The sequence below is a fragment of the Somniosus microcephalus genome, chromosome 13 (assembly GCF_052327205.1).
Source record: "Somniosus microcephalus isolate GS21.2 chromosome 13, FLI_Smic_1.0, whole genome shotgun sequence".
NCBI lineage: Eukaryota > Metazoa > Chordata > Chondrichthyes > Squaliformes > Somniosidae > Somniosus > Somniosus microcephalus.
In genome coordinates, this window is record NC_140999.1 from 19,331,381 (window position 1) to 19,343,907 (window position 12,527).

Here is a 12,527-nt window from a genome sequence, read left to right on the forward strand (position 1 = left end):
AGTGACAGAAATGGACAATAATTCCCGAAGACAGGTTTGAATAATGGCACAATAACACGTTTACAAAAGGATCCTGGAATTTTGGCCAGTTTATGTGCAGGTTCTAGAAAGATTGTCTTGGTTTTTTCTTTTCATGGCTCATCCTATGTTTTCAATTAGCACCTTACGTTAATTGGATCCGTTCCCTCAGGGTACTCGTGGTGTCTCACTTTCTCCCATCTTTGGTGATATATTTGAGGCATGACATTTATGGCTCGAGTCCAGGGCTGTTAGAAAAAGTCATTTACTCTGGGTCACTGCAAAGGCTAGCCACAGTAGCTGAATGCACGCACTTGTTTGAAGTGGCTATTATCGGTAACACCATTTTCTACTTCATTCCAATCATTATGCGATCACAGGCATTGGGGCCGGGCAAACGGAATTTTTCAATCTTTTGTATATTCTACCAAAATGTATGAACCTCACTTCCCTCCTTATTCCTCTACTTTCTTTCTCCTAATCAGATCTGATCAACAGCTGAGAAGGCCAAGATGTTAACCTGACTACAAAAAGCTGGAAATTAAAAACATCATAATTACAATGGTTTCTATGTAATCACCTTACTGTTATTGGCTAGACTCTTCTCACAGAGATTAAAAATGATAACATGATTGAGATATATATACATACATATATATATATACAGGTAGACTATCCTTTATCCGAAAACCTCGGGACCAGCCGTGTTTCGGTTTTAGGAAAATTTCGGATTTCGGAAGGTGCGCGAAAACACTTCGGTTTTCAGAGGTAATTCGGTTTTCGGGAGTGCGGATAAAGGATACACTATCCCTTATCCGAAAGGGTGGGATAAATAACGACTATAAATACTGTAGTTACAGGGATAAATACTGTAGTAAAGGCTGGTACACTTACGCTGAGCGATTTCGGTTTTCAGAAGTGCGGAAAAATGCTACACTATCCCTTATCCGGCTAGGCCTGTAAGTCGTGCGCCACTCTGGTCATGTCGTGCGCACGACTTACGCTGACCGAAAAAACCTTCGGTTTTTAGAGGGTTTCGGTTTTCGGAAGTCCGGATAAATATATATATATACACAATACCTTGCACCTTGTCCTCTCACAAGCACAAATGACCCATAAACATCTCCCTTGTGCGTGATTGGATTTCACATCCTGTTTATTCTATCAATTCGAGCTGGATCTTAAAGTAATCTGGAATTCTGTATACAGCAAGGAGATTAGAGGTTGGATTTTCCTCTCTGATCTTGCTGGGCAGTATCACAGCAGAATCAGTCGGAAATGGGGCATGTAAAGTTTCCCAACCCATTTTACTCCTAGCCACATTTCTTACTACTACTCCCCAGGACCTTTCAATTCAATTCAATTTTATTTGTCATATATGCAGCAGACGTGTGTACTGCACAATGAAATGTTGATTTTTACGAGTCCTCCCAACAACCTGATGGGAGGTGATAGTAAGCCTAGGGTAGCGGTGGTAGTGGCCTCAAAGTTTCTTGATGAAGGGAGAGGGCCGAGTAGAGGCCTCCTCTCCCTCCATTTCAACCCAATGGACTTACATATTTAGGCCTTCTCCCCTTCGGGGCTCTTCTGCCCTTTTAAATTGCTGGCCACTTCTTCCGGTGCTGTCCTGTTGCAAGACCACTGGGAATTTCCCGCCTTGCAGAGGCAGGCTCCCTCTTGGTGGAACCCCCAACCTAGGAAAGTTGGTCAGGTTTGAGGCAGGGTCAGAGAGGCAGGCAGAATTCCTGTTCCATCGTTAACCCACAACAATGAGGAAAATCCAGCTCCCAAGAGTCTTGTCTAAAAGAAACAAATCCTACTTTCTCTCCTTCTCTCCTGAAGGTGCTGACTCATGTTGTGGTGCAGTTCCACATGTTTCAGGCAGTCTTCATGTTTGAGCCTAGACACGGAGCATTAGCAGACAGTTTTACCATAGCGGGGGGGGGGGGGGGGGGGAGGGGGGGATCAGAGGTAGCCAGATCCTATCCTTATCTGATATCTACACATGTGCACTCTCCAGCAAGTGTCACCACACATTGGTCAAGAGCAGGAGCCAAGGTTGATTTCCCTTGCCCCCGTCCCCCTAGAGTCTAGCGAAACTGAAGGATCAGATAACATTTCACCTGCTTGCCACCCTGTTCCTATTTTTACCTGTGTACAATATTATTACAACCTTGATCAGCAAATAATTAGAAAAATCTCATATTGAAAAGAGCAGATAGTAAACGATTATGTAACAAGCACCTTTTAAGATAAACGCGGAGAGCCTCATTATGCGACATTATTCTTTTCTTCAAGTCAGTGTTCTAACATCTGCAAGGAAGCAGCTGGGGGTGGGTGGTAAAGAGAACCTTGTGAGACTTCAGAGAAGTGACACCTGTATGCAATACTTAAGTTAATGGTGATACAATATTGTGCCAGCTTGCCAGCACTCTCAATGCTGGGTCACCCTATTGCGGTTTGTGGAACATTGTTGATTCATAGAAACATAGAAGATAGGAGCAGGAGTAGGCCATTCGGCCCCTTGAGCCCGCTCCGTCATTTAATGAGATCATGGCTGATCATCCACATTCAGTACCCTGTCCCTGCTTTCTCCCCATTTCCCTTGATCCCTTTAGCCTCAAGAAATATATCCAACTCCTTCTTGAATATATTTAATGAATTGGCCTCAACTGCCCTGTGTGGTAGAGAATTCCACAGGTTCACCACTCTCTGGGTGAAGAAATTCCTCCTCATCTCAGTCCTAAATGGCTTACCCCTTATCCTTAGACTGTGACCCCTGGTTCTGGACTACCCCGCCATCGGGAACATCCTTCCTGCATCTAGTCTCTCTAGTCCTGTTAGAATTTTATAAGTTTCAATGAGATCCCTTCTCATTCTTCTAAACTCTAGCGAATATAAGCCTAATCAACCCAATCTCTCCTCATACGCCATTCCTGCCATCCCTACACCAGGGACTTGAGCATGTAATATAGCTGCACTCCAGTGCAGTACTGAAGGAGTGCTGCACTGTTGGAGGTGGCATTTTTTGGATGAGATGTTAAACCGAGTCCCCGTCTGCTCTTTCAGGGGGATGTAAAAGTTCCCGTGGCACTATTTTGAAGAAGAGCAGGGGAGTTATCCTGGTGCCCTGGGCCAATATTTATCCCTCAATCAACAGCACTAAAAAAAAGAGATTATCGGGTCATTATCACATTGCTTTTTGTGGGATCTTGCTGTGTGCGAATTGGCTGCCACATTTCCTACATTACATCAGTGACTACACTTCAAAATCACTTCATTGGTTGTAAAGTGCTTTGCGATGTCCTGAGGTCATGAAAGGCGCTATATAAATGCAAGTCTTTCTTTCTTTTCTTTCCCATAGGATGGCACTGTTAAGAGTGAGAACAACAAAAAAGATTTACCAGGACGATACCGGAACGGAGAGGCCGTAAATATCAGGAAAGATTGAACAGGCTCTGAAGACGAGAAGGCTGAGGGCTGACCTGATAGTGGGTAGGTGTAGAGAAGATGTTTCCACTTGTGGGGGAATCCAAAACTAGGGGTCATAAAGATAAGATAGTCATTAATAAATCCAATATGGAACTCAGGAGAAACTTCTTCACCCAGAGAGTGGTTACAATGTGGAACTCACTACCACAGGGAGTGGTTGAGGCGAATAGCAAAGATGCATTTAAGGGGAAGCTAGATAAACACACGAGGGAGAAAGTAATTGAAGTATATGCCGATAGTGTTAGATGAAGATGGGTTAGAAGAGGAGCACAAACTCCGGTATTGTCCAGTTGGGCCGAATGGCCTGTTTTTGTGCTGTACATTCTATGTAATTTTATGTAATCTGTGCTTTTGTTAAAAATAGCAATAAATTGAAGCAAAAAATGATCAAGTGGGGGTGCACATCAAGCATACAATCAGAGATCCCCTCCATGGTTTGTAGTGCAGCATTCAATGTTAAAGAGTTTCTTTTCTTTCCCACCAAGACCGCTCCGGACCTCTGGAGAAGCCCACTTCTTCCCAAGGTACAGTTCCATGGTCATTGCAAGGTACAGTGAGCAAAGTGGTCATTCTTCTCGTGCAAGTCTTGGCACTGAGTGTTGTCAGGCTATTTGACTGCAGTGGGGTGGGTGGCAGGATGAGCATCACAGCCAAGCTGAATGCTGTTCTCGTCCAATGTCCATCCATGCACCCTCTCAGTGGGGTGGTGATCAGATGTACAAAGTTTCCCCTCCTTAATCCAGGGGTGTTGAGGTCAATTGCAATGCCTCTTTCTGTGTCTGGTGTTTGCCCAAGCATGGAATACATTTAGATTGTGCTTGTGAGGATTGGCCGTAGTGAGCATATAAGACTAACCACACCGCCCACCTTGTGCAACTTTCTCCTCCAGTTTCAAGGGCAAATTGACCTGTTTGTCTCCGACCATCAAGATATAAGGGGCGAAATTCGCCTCCTTTGTGCCCGCCGTTAGCGCCTGTGGGGAGCGCAAAGGGGTTATCGCCCGGTGGGGGGCAACAGTAGCATCTCTCGAGAAATTCAGCGGGGCGCTAGCTGATAGCGCGCGAGCCTGCTGGTAGCAGCCCGGGCCTCTGCGCTGCCGGCAATGACATCATCACCGAGCGACGTGACACCTTATCGCCCCGCCGCAACCCCTTACCACCCCACGGCATAAATTCGGCTGCGCCCCGCACGGCTGCAGCGGGTGATGTCAGCGATAGCCTCGCGGGTCGTGAACCGGGCCTCACACTGCTGGTGGGGCGGTAATTAAAGGAGCATTCCGGCTGCGCCCTGCGCCGCCATTTTATTATTTTGGCTTACCTCCAGGTTGGCCCCTCTTGGCAGCCCTTGGCATGGTCTGTGGCCGCCGTCTGGCACTGCGTCTCGGTGCCAGACTGCGGCCACGCCACCCTGGTAGGCTAGTGGAAGCTATCAATCGGCCTGCAGAATGTGCAGTATCCCTCCCCTTTAATGGAAGGGGAGGGGCGCTGAAACACATCAGCGCTACGCAGAGCGGCCATGTAACGTTCCAGCGCTGCTGCGCTTTGCACCCCAGATACCGCCCCGATAGGAAGTGGAGCACCTGAGATAGCGCTCCGCCTCCTCGCCGGGGCGGTATGCCCAATTTAGCGGCTGGGGCAGTACTCCCGCATTGGGCGCTAAATGTCTGCCGCTAATTCCGTAACCGCCCCCAAACGGGGCGAAACTGAATTTCTCCCCCAATCTGTAGGCTCATGTTCTGTACTGGCCTTATCCTTGAGTTATCTTAAAGTTTAAAAAAATATATTTATTCTATCACGGGATGTGGGCGTCGCTGGCAAGGCCAGCATTTATTGCCCATCCCTAATTGCCCTTGAGAAGGTGGTGGTGAGCCGCCTTCTTGAACCGCTGCAGTCCGTGTGGTGAAGGTGCTCCCACAGTGTTGTTAGGTAGGGATTTTGACCCAGCGACTATGAAGGAACAGCGAGATTTTTCCAACTCAGGACGGTGTGTGACTTGGAGGGGAACTTGGAGGTGATGGTGTTCTCATGCCCTTGCTGCCTTTGTCCAAGCACCACTTCTTTCTTTGGGCTCCTCAGCTTCACACAGCTCATCCAGAACTCTGTAGCCTGTATTGGTTTGTTGCTTGATGTCCTTAGATCAAAGCAGCCGGTTTCTGTGTTGCCCAACTCCTTCAAAAAGAATATCTGATCGGGAATGGAATAATTGAAAGTTACAAAGGCAAATATAGATTGAGATGCTCAAGAGGCCATGGGATACAAGGATTCATCTGCTGCTACTGGGGAGAAGCAGGTGGCGAAGCGACTGTGACAAAAATGAAGCTGGTACATTTCTTTAACTACAGCCACAAGACATGTGTACTGGGCGCGCTATCAGGGCCAATGATGATGCTCTTGAAACTGTAAGAAGCTAAGACTCACCTATGAGAGTAGGCTTTTTAAAAATTCGTTTGTGGGGTGTGGGCGTCGCTGGTAAGGCCAGCATTTATTGCCCATCCCTAGTTGCCCTCGAGAAGGTGGTGGTGAGCTGCCTTCTTGAACTGCTGCAGTCCATGTGGTGAAGGTACTCCCACAGTGCTGTTAGGGAGGGAGTTCCAGGATTTTGACCCAGCGACGATGAAGGATCGGCGATATACTTCCAAGTCAGGATGGTGTGTGACTTGGAGAGGAACTTGGAGGTGGTGGTGTTCCCATGCATCTGCTGCCCTTGTCCTTCTAGGTGGAAGAGGTCGCGGGTTTGGGAGGTGCTGCCGAAGAAGCCTTGGCGAGTTGCTGCAGTGCATCTTGTAGATGGTACACACTGCAGCCACGGTGCGCCGGTGGTGGAGGGAGTGACTGTTTAAGGTGGTGGATGGGGTGCTGATCAAACTACAAATAGGCAAAGTAAGAGAGGCAGATAAGACCCTAAATGCTAACAGGGACATTATCTACGGAGGGCGGCCAACAGTGCTTAATTGTGGAAATGTGGAGATTAACACATATTCTGGAACTTGCTTGACTATCTTCAAGGATCAGGAAGCATTTATGTACACATTAACCTCAGGAGATTACATAGACTCCTTGATAGGGTACATTCTACTGTGGAAGGGACAGGCTTGATGGGCTTAGTTTAATTTAAGGCTTTCTTACATTCTTCTCCTCTACTACCCCCATGTCCCTTTAACTTCTGCAATTATTGGCCCCGATGATAACTGTGAGGCGGGAAGGGAGCAGGGCGAGATTTAACAGCGGAGAAACCCAGAAGTACAGGTTTCCTAGAAGTCCTGCTGAATTTAACGGCAGGACCGGATTTAAATTATTTTCTCTGTTTCCTGGCAGCCAGATTAAGAAGCTGGGCATGGCTAGGGATTTGCCACCGGTAGGGGACTAGACATTGGGAGAGCATCGGACATTGGGAGTGGCCGAACGTCTGGAGAGCATCGGACATTGGGAGTGGCCGAACGTCGGGAGAGCATCGGACATTGGGAGCGGCCGAACGTCGGGAGAGCATCGGACATTGGGAGCGGCCGAACGTCGGGAGATCTTCGGACATTGGGAGCGGGCGAACGTCGGGAGAGCATCGGGCATTGGGAGCGGCCGAACGTCGGGAGAGCATCGGACATTGGGAGCGGCCGAACGTCGGGAGAGCATCGGACAGTGGGAGCGGCCGAACGTCGGGAGAGCATCGGACAGTGGGAGCGGCCAAATGTCGGGAGAGCATCGGACATTGGGAGCGGCCGAACGTCGGGAGATCTTCGGACATTGGGAGCGGGCGAACGTCGGGAGAGCATCGGGCATTGGGAGCGGCCGAATGTCGGGAGAGCGTTGAACATCGGGAGGGAAGCGACTGATCGTGGGGGAGTCTGATGGCAGGGTGGTTTACAGCTAAGCTTGGTGGGCCAGAGTGGGGAAACACTCCTGCTTCTCCTGGCTCACAAACTGTGCTGGAAAGGCACTTACCTGTTCCACCCAGCCGTTCTCACCTCCTTTCAGCTATCGGGAAACCTGGCCGGCCAGCGTAAAATTTAAAATGTGAGGCACGCAGCCTCATTATAATATTTAAATTCGGGAGTACCGGTTAGCTGCCTGTCCCCCAAACTGCCTCCATTAAACCGGAAGTGGGCGTGTTGTAGGCGGGTTGGCGTCAGGTTTCTGATTCTTTTATTTTTAACCCCCCGCTTTTCCCGGCGTCTGTCCTGGGGGAAGGAGGGGGTTAAAATTAAAATTACCCCCATTATCCGAACATGTTGCTATTGTGTCCCACTCTTAATTTACTCCTATTAGCTGCGACACTTTTTCTGGGTGCTAATGATTCTCTTTTAACACTGCACTGTCTCAGTACCTTCTTATTAAACTGCTAATTCTTCAGCCTGATTTTAATTTTCCCATCTTTGCTCACCATTGATTTCCTGACTGTAATATTTAACATGCCAGCGCACATGCACACTTTACTCTGCACAGGGCGAGCACTCCTTGAGCTTCCGATTGATTAGGTGGCTTTCGGGGGGGGGGGGGGGGGGGCGGCTCTCTTTTCCCACCGAAAACTTTCCCACATGCAAATAGAATTCTGCCCTCTTACCCTCCTGCGGCTTTCAATGGGGGCATGTGCCAGGATGTGTATTATAATCCTACTTTACACGTACCAGAACCTCACACCATCGAGGAGCTGAATTTTATTCATTTGTGGGGTTTTTTTTTTATATAAGGAAAAAGAAAGCCAGGAAGAATGGCCCTGCTTGTGTCCGTCCCTCCCATTCACAATTATAAAATGGCCACCGAGGCTGTACGACCACACCAAATAATCAGCAGAAGCCAATTTGAATATCCAACTCTTCCGTATGGGGGGAAAAAAAATATCGATTCAAATCACGGGCACAAAGTCGGCTGGCATTATGTTTGCCTTTGCACCTGCTTTTTGCACCTGCCCCGCTTTGGGATCAAACCGGGCCCAGTACATTCGGGAAAACAATGAGCGAACATCTAAAAAGGTTGGTGAATAGAAACAACTTGGTACGCTTTTTGTCAGACTCCTTTTAAAATACGCTCTGTCCCCCGAGCTCATTTCCCAGCAGCGTTTGCTCACTACTTTACCTGTAAGATCCCTTAAACTGCACAACCCCCCCCGAGAACTTGAATTTGAGTTCCAGCAGGGAGTCATTCTATAGCGTTGAAATCCAATTCCTGTTTTATTATGTTGTCAATGCGCTATGGAAATTCTTTCAGGCATGTTAACATGATAGCAGACAGTTGAAGTGAAATTAAAAAAAAGTGTGGGCCTATGAAAGGCGAGGGGAGGAAAATCAAACTGTTTTCTCAGGTTACCAGCCCAGGTCAAAAGTACAAGCCAGGGTCTGAGCTTTGCCAACTAACTCTATTGATCCAAAGCAGAAAGTCCGAGCCGGGGGTTGAGAAAGGACACTTGACCCTTTACTGAAAACAGCATTTGTGTACAGATAATCCTGCAAGTAAAGACATAAATTAGAAGATTAGCCGTATTCTGTTTCATTTATACATACAGAATACAATGGCAAGAGTAAAACATTTCAAAGTTAAAAGTTGTAAGGGATTTTTTTTTTTTTTTTTTTAAACTTGACTCGTTCGCTTTGATTTAGCACTGTTTGTGGAAATGGTGGCGTGGAACTGCTTTATGTCACGAATATATTTTTATTCGCTCCATTCTTCTGTGTTCAACTCTACTGCCGGAAAAATTATGGGATTAGATAAGTTGTTGTCATAGATACAACATTGGGAAGGCAGGGCTAAGATGGAGCACTGTCAGATCCAACTGGGAATTAGTATTCCTCTAGTTTTCCCTATCCGTGCCAAATCTGAGTTAATGACAAACTAATGCTATTGCCCTCTGCATTGCATACTTATCTGCTCTCAACTTAAGGCAAGGGCTGACACCCACATTGGTTTCCTCCTGGATCCGCCCTCCCTCGGTTCTAGCTGTGTCTGAGCCGCACTCCCTCATCACACGTGACTCTTGTGCGAGCGCGCACTGAGCGCTCCTGGGATACATGTTTAAACTGATGGGCTTCTCTCTGCATGGCACTGGCATTCAGGTAATCGCCGATGCAAGAGGGGTTGTGAGCCAAGAAACACAGCAGCCGCTCTTTCTGTGCATGTACAGCCACATAAATATACAGAGCAACCCTGCCCAATTCTCAAATCAGCCAGTGCAGCATTTCATCGGCAGTCGCAGCCACCATGTGACCATGCCTTACAGCCCTGGGGCTGCAGGTGAAGATGCAAACCAACCAAGTGAAAAGTCATTCACGTATCACGCATACCAGGAGTCAGGACTGCAAGCCGCACTGCATGGTTGAGGTCTGCGGGTCCATGTCAAATATCAGATTGAGGATGTATTGAACCCTCAAAATGATCATTGGGGAAGCAGTTATTAAAGGGCCGATTTTCACCCTAACAGCCTGGTGGAAACTAGACAGGTAGGTAGTTAAAATGGTCCATGCGACTTACCCACAAAGATCCCGCTGGTTGGGGTCTTAACCCCAGCTGAAAAGCAGTGGGATTCTTCGTTAAATATGCATAAGAACATAAGAAATAGGAGCAGGATTAGGCCATATGGCCCCTCGAGCCTGCTCCACCATTCAACAAGATCATGGCTGACCTTCTACCTCAACTCCACCTTCCCGGAGGAGAGAGGAGGAGAGGAGGAGAGATGAAGAGGTTTAGGGAGGGAATTCCAGAGCTTAGGGCACAGGCACCTGAAGGCACGGCCGCCAATGGTGGAGCAATGAAAATCGGGGATGCTCAAGAGGGCAGAATTAGAGGAGCGCAGAGATCTCGGAGGGCTGTGGGGCTGGAGGAGGTTACAGAGATAGGGAGGGGGCGAGGCTGTGGAGGGATTTGAAAACAAGGGTGAGAATGTTTAAATCGAGGCGTGGGTTAACCGGGAGCCAATGGGGTTCGAGTACAGGAACAAGGATGTCTTGCTACAGTTGTACAGGGCCTTGGTGAGACCGCACCTTGAGTATTGTGTGCAGTTTTGGTCACCTTACCTGAGGAAGGACGTTCTTGCCATGGAAGGAGTGCAGCGAAGATTCACCAGGTTGATACCTGGGATGGCAGGAATGACGTATGAGGAGAGATTGTGTCGATTGGGCTTATACTCACTGGAGTTTAGAAGATTGAGAGGGGATCTCATCGAAACCTATAAAATTCTGTCAGGCCTGGACAGACTAGATGCAGGAAGGATGTTTCTGATGGCCGGGGAGTCCAGAACCAGGGGTTATAGTCTAAGGATAAGGGGTAAGCCATTTAGGACTGAAATGAGGAGGAATTTCTTCACCCAGAGAGTGGTGAACCTGTGGAATTCTCTGCCACAGAGGGCGGTGGAGGCCAGTTCATTAAATATATTCAAGAAAGAGTTGGATATATTTCTTGAGGCTAAAGGGATCAAGGGATATGGGGAGAAGGCAGGGACAGGGTACTGAATTGGATGATCAGCCATGATCACATTGAATGGCGGAGCAGGCTCGAAGGGCCGAATGGCCTACTCCTGCTCCTATCTTTTATGTTTCTATGAGGACAGCAAGCACAGGGCGGAGGGTGGGGTGATGGGTGAACGGGACTTGGTGCGAGGTAGGATAGGGGCAGCAGAGTTTTGGATAACTTGCAGATCAGGTTCTGATAACATCTTCGGGGCCCAGCTGCAATTTTTACCATGGGGCCTGCGCCTGGCCAACCTGGAGGCAAGGAGATAGGGCCGGGGCTAAACAAAAGGCGTGAATTTTATTTTGATTTCGTTTCCTTGTGGGCCACGATTGCTTTCCAGCCCTTGTTCCCCAGTAGCCAGCCTGTGACTTGGTGGCCTGGTTGGAATTAAGGCAGCACAGAGGACTGGCACTTGGTGAATGAGTCGTGAGTGCTGCCAGGAAACCGGGCACAGATCTGCACGACGTGCTGCCACTGGTCACAAACCAGCTGGACGTTGATGGAGTGGAATCCTTTCCTATTGACAAAGATGCCAGGATGGTGAAGGGGAGCATGCAAAGCAATGCGAGAGCAGTCTATGGCACCTTGGACCCTGGAGAAGCCTGCGATGCATGCAAAGCCTGTTGCCCTCATCCTGTTTCATTCTGTCCATGGGGGATGAGGTATAGATTGTTCTCCTGGTGTAGAGGGGTTCGGTGACCTCCCTGATACAACGGTGGACTGCAAACTGGGAGATGTCGCTGCCGTCACCTGCTGCAACCTGAAAGGAGCCTGTGGCATAATAGTTAAGGGCCATGGCGACATTGACACCCACAGGCAGTGTTGTCCATGCCCTGGTACAAGGCTCAAGTTGCTGCTGCAACAGGTGACATAACTCAGTGACAGTCTCGTTTGTGAAGCGGAGGCGCCTTAGACATTACTCCTCCAAGAAGTTCATCTGGAGGAGTGCTCCCTGAAGAGCCGCTGTGGGTATGGCCTCCTGCCCACTACCCTCCTCCTTCCTCGTTTCCGAACAGCTCCTGCCCTCTCCTATCTTCCCTGCTGCTCCCGCTCTTCCTCCAGCCCCAATGGCAGCCCTACCAGACCACCCATGACTGCAGTGCAACTCTTTGGAATGCAGCCAAAAATAGTGCAGCATCAGCAAAATCTTCTTCTCATCAGCAGAAGTTGGAAAAGTTAGGACTATTCTCCTTGGAAGAGAGAAGGTTAAAAGGTGACCTAATAGAGGTTTTCAAGATGAGAGGTTTGATGGAGTAGAGAAAAACTATTCCCTCTGGCGAGTGGGTCAATAACCAGAGGTCATAGATTCAAATTCATTGGCAAAAGGGGAAAAATTCAATATTGCTCATTTTGGGGCACTAATATCGGCCAGGTGTAAAGTTTAGCGCCCGGCGCTAATTATCGCCTCCGACTGCAAAATTCGCCTCTATCGCCCCTGGAGGTGATTTGAGCGCTAAATCAGGCGCTATACACCTCTCTTAAGGCGCAAGCGCGGGGAGCGAGGTGCAACCTCGGAACGCTACCGAAGCTCAGGTGATGTTAGTTACCATGGAACCCAGACAGACTGGCGCCGTCCAGTTCTTA

At 48.5% G+C, this 12,527-nt stretch overlaps 1 long non-coding RNA gene across 1 annotated transcript in view; it reads right to left on the bottom strand.

Moving 5' to 3' along the window:
- LOC147108109 (uncharacterized) overlaps positions 1-12,527 on the bottom strand; it is a 51,582-nt gene that overhangs the window by 17,153 nt on the left and 21,902 nt on the right. Inside the window, exon 3 of the long non-coding RNA XR_015080522.1 lies at positions 3,423-3,556. This is a non-coding gene — a long non-coding RNA (uncharacterized LOC147108109). The remainder of the gene's footprint in view (positions 1-3,422; positions 3,557-12,527) is intronic.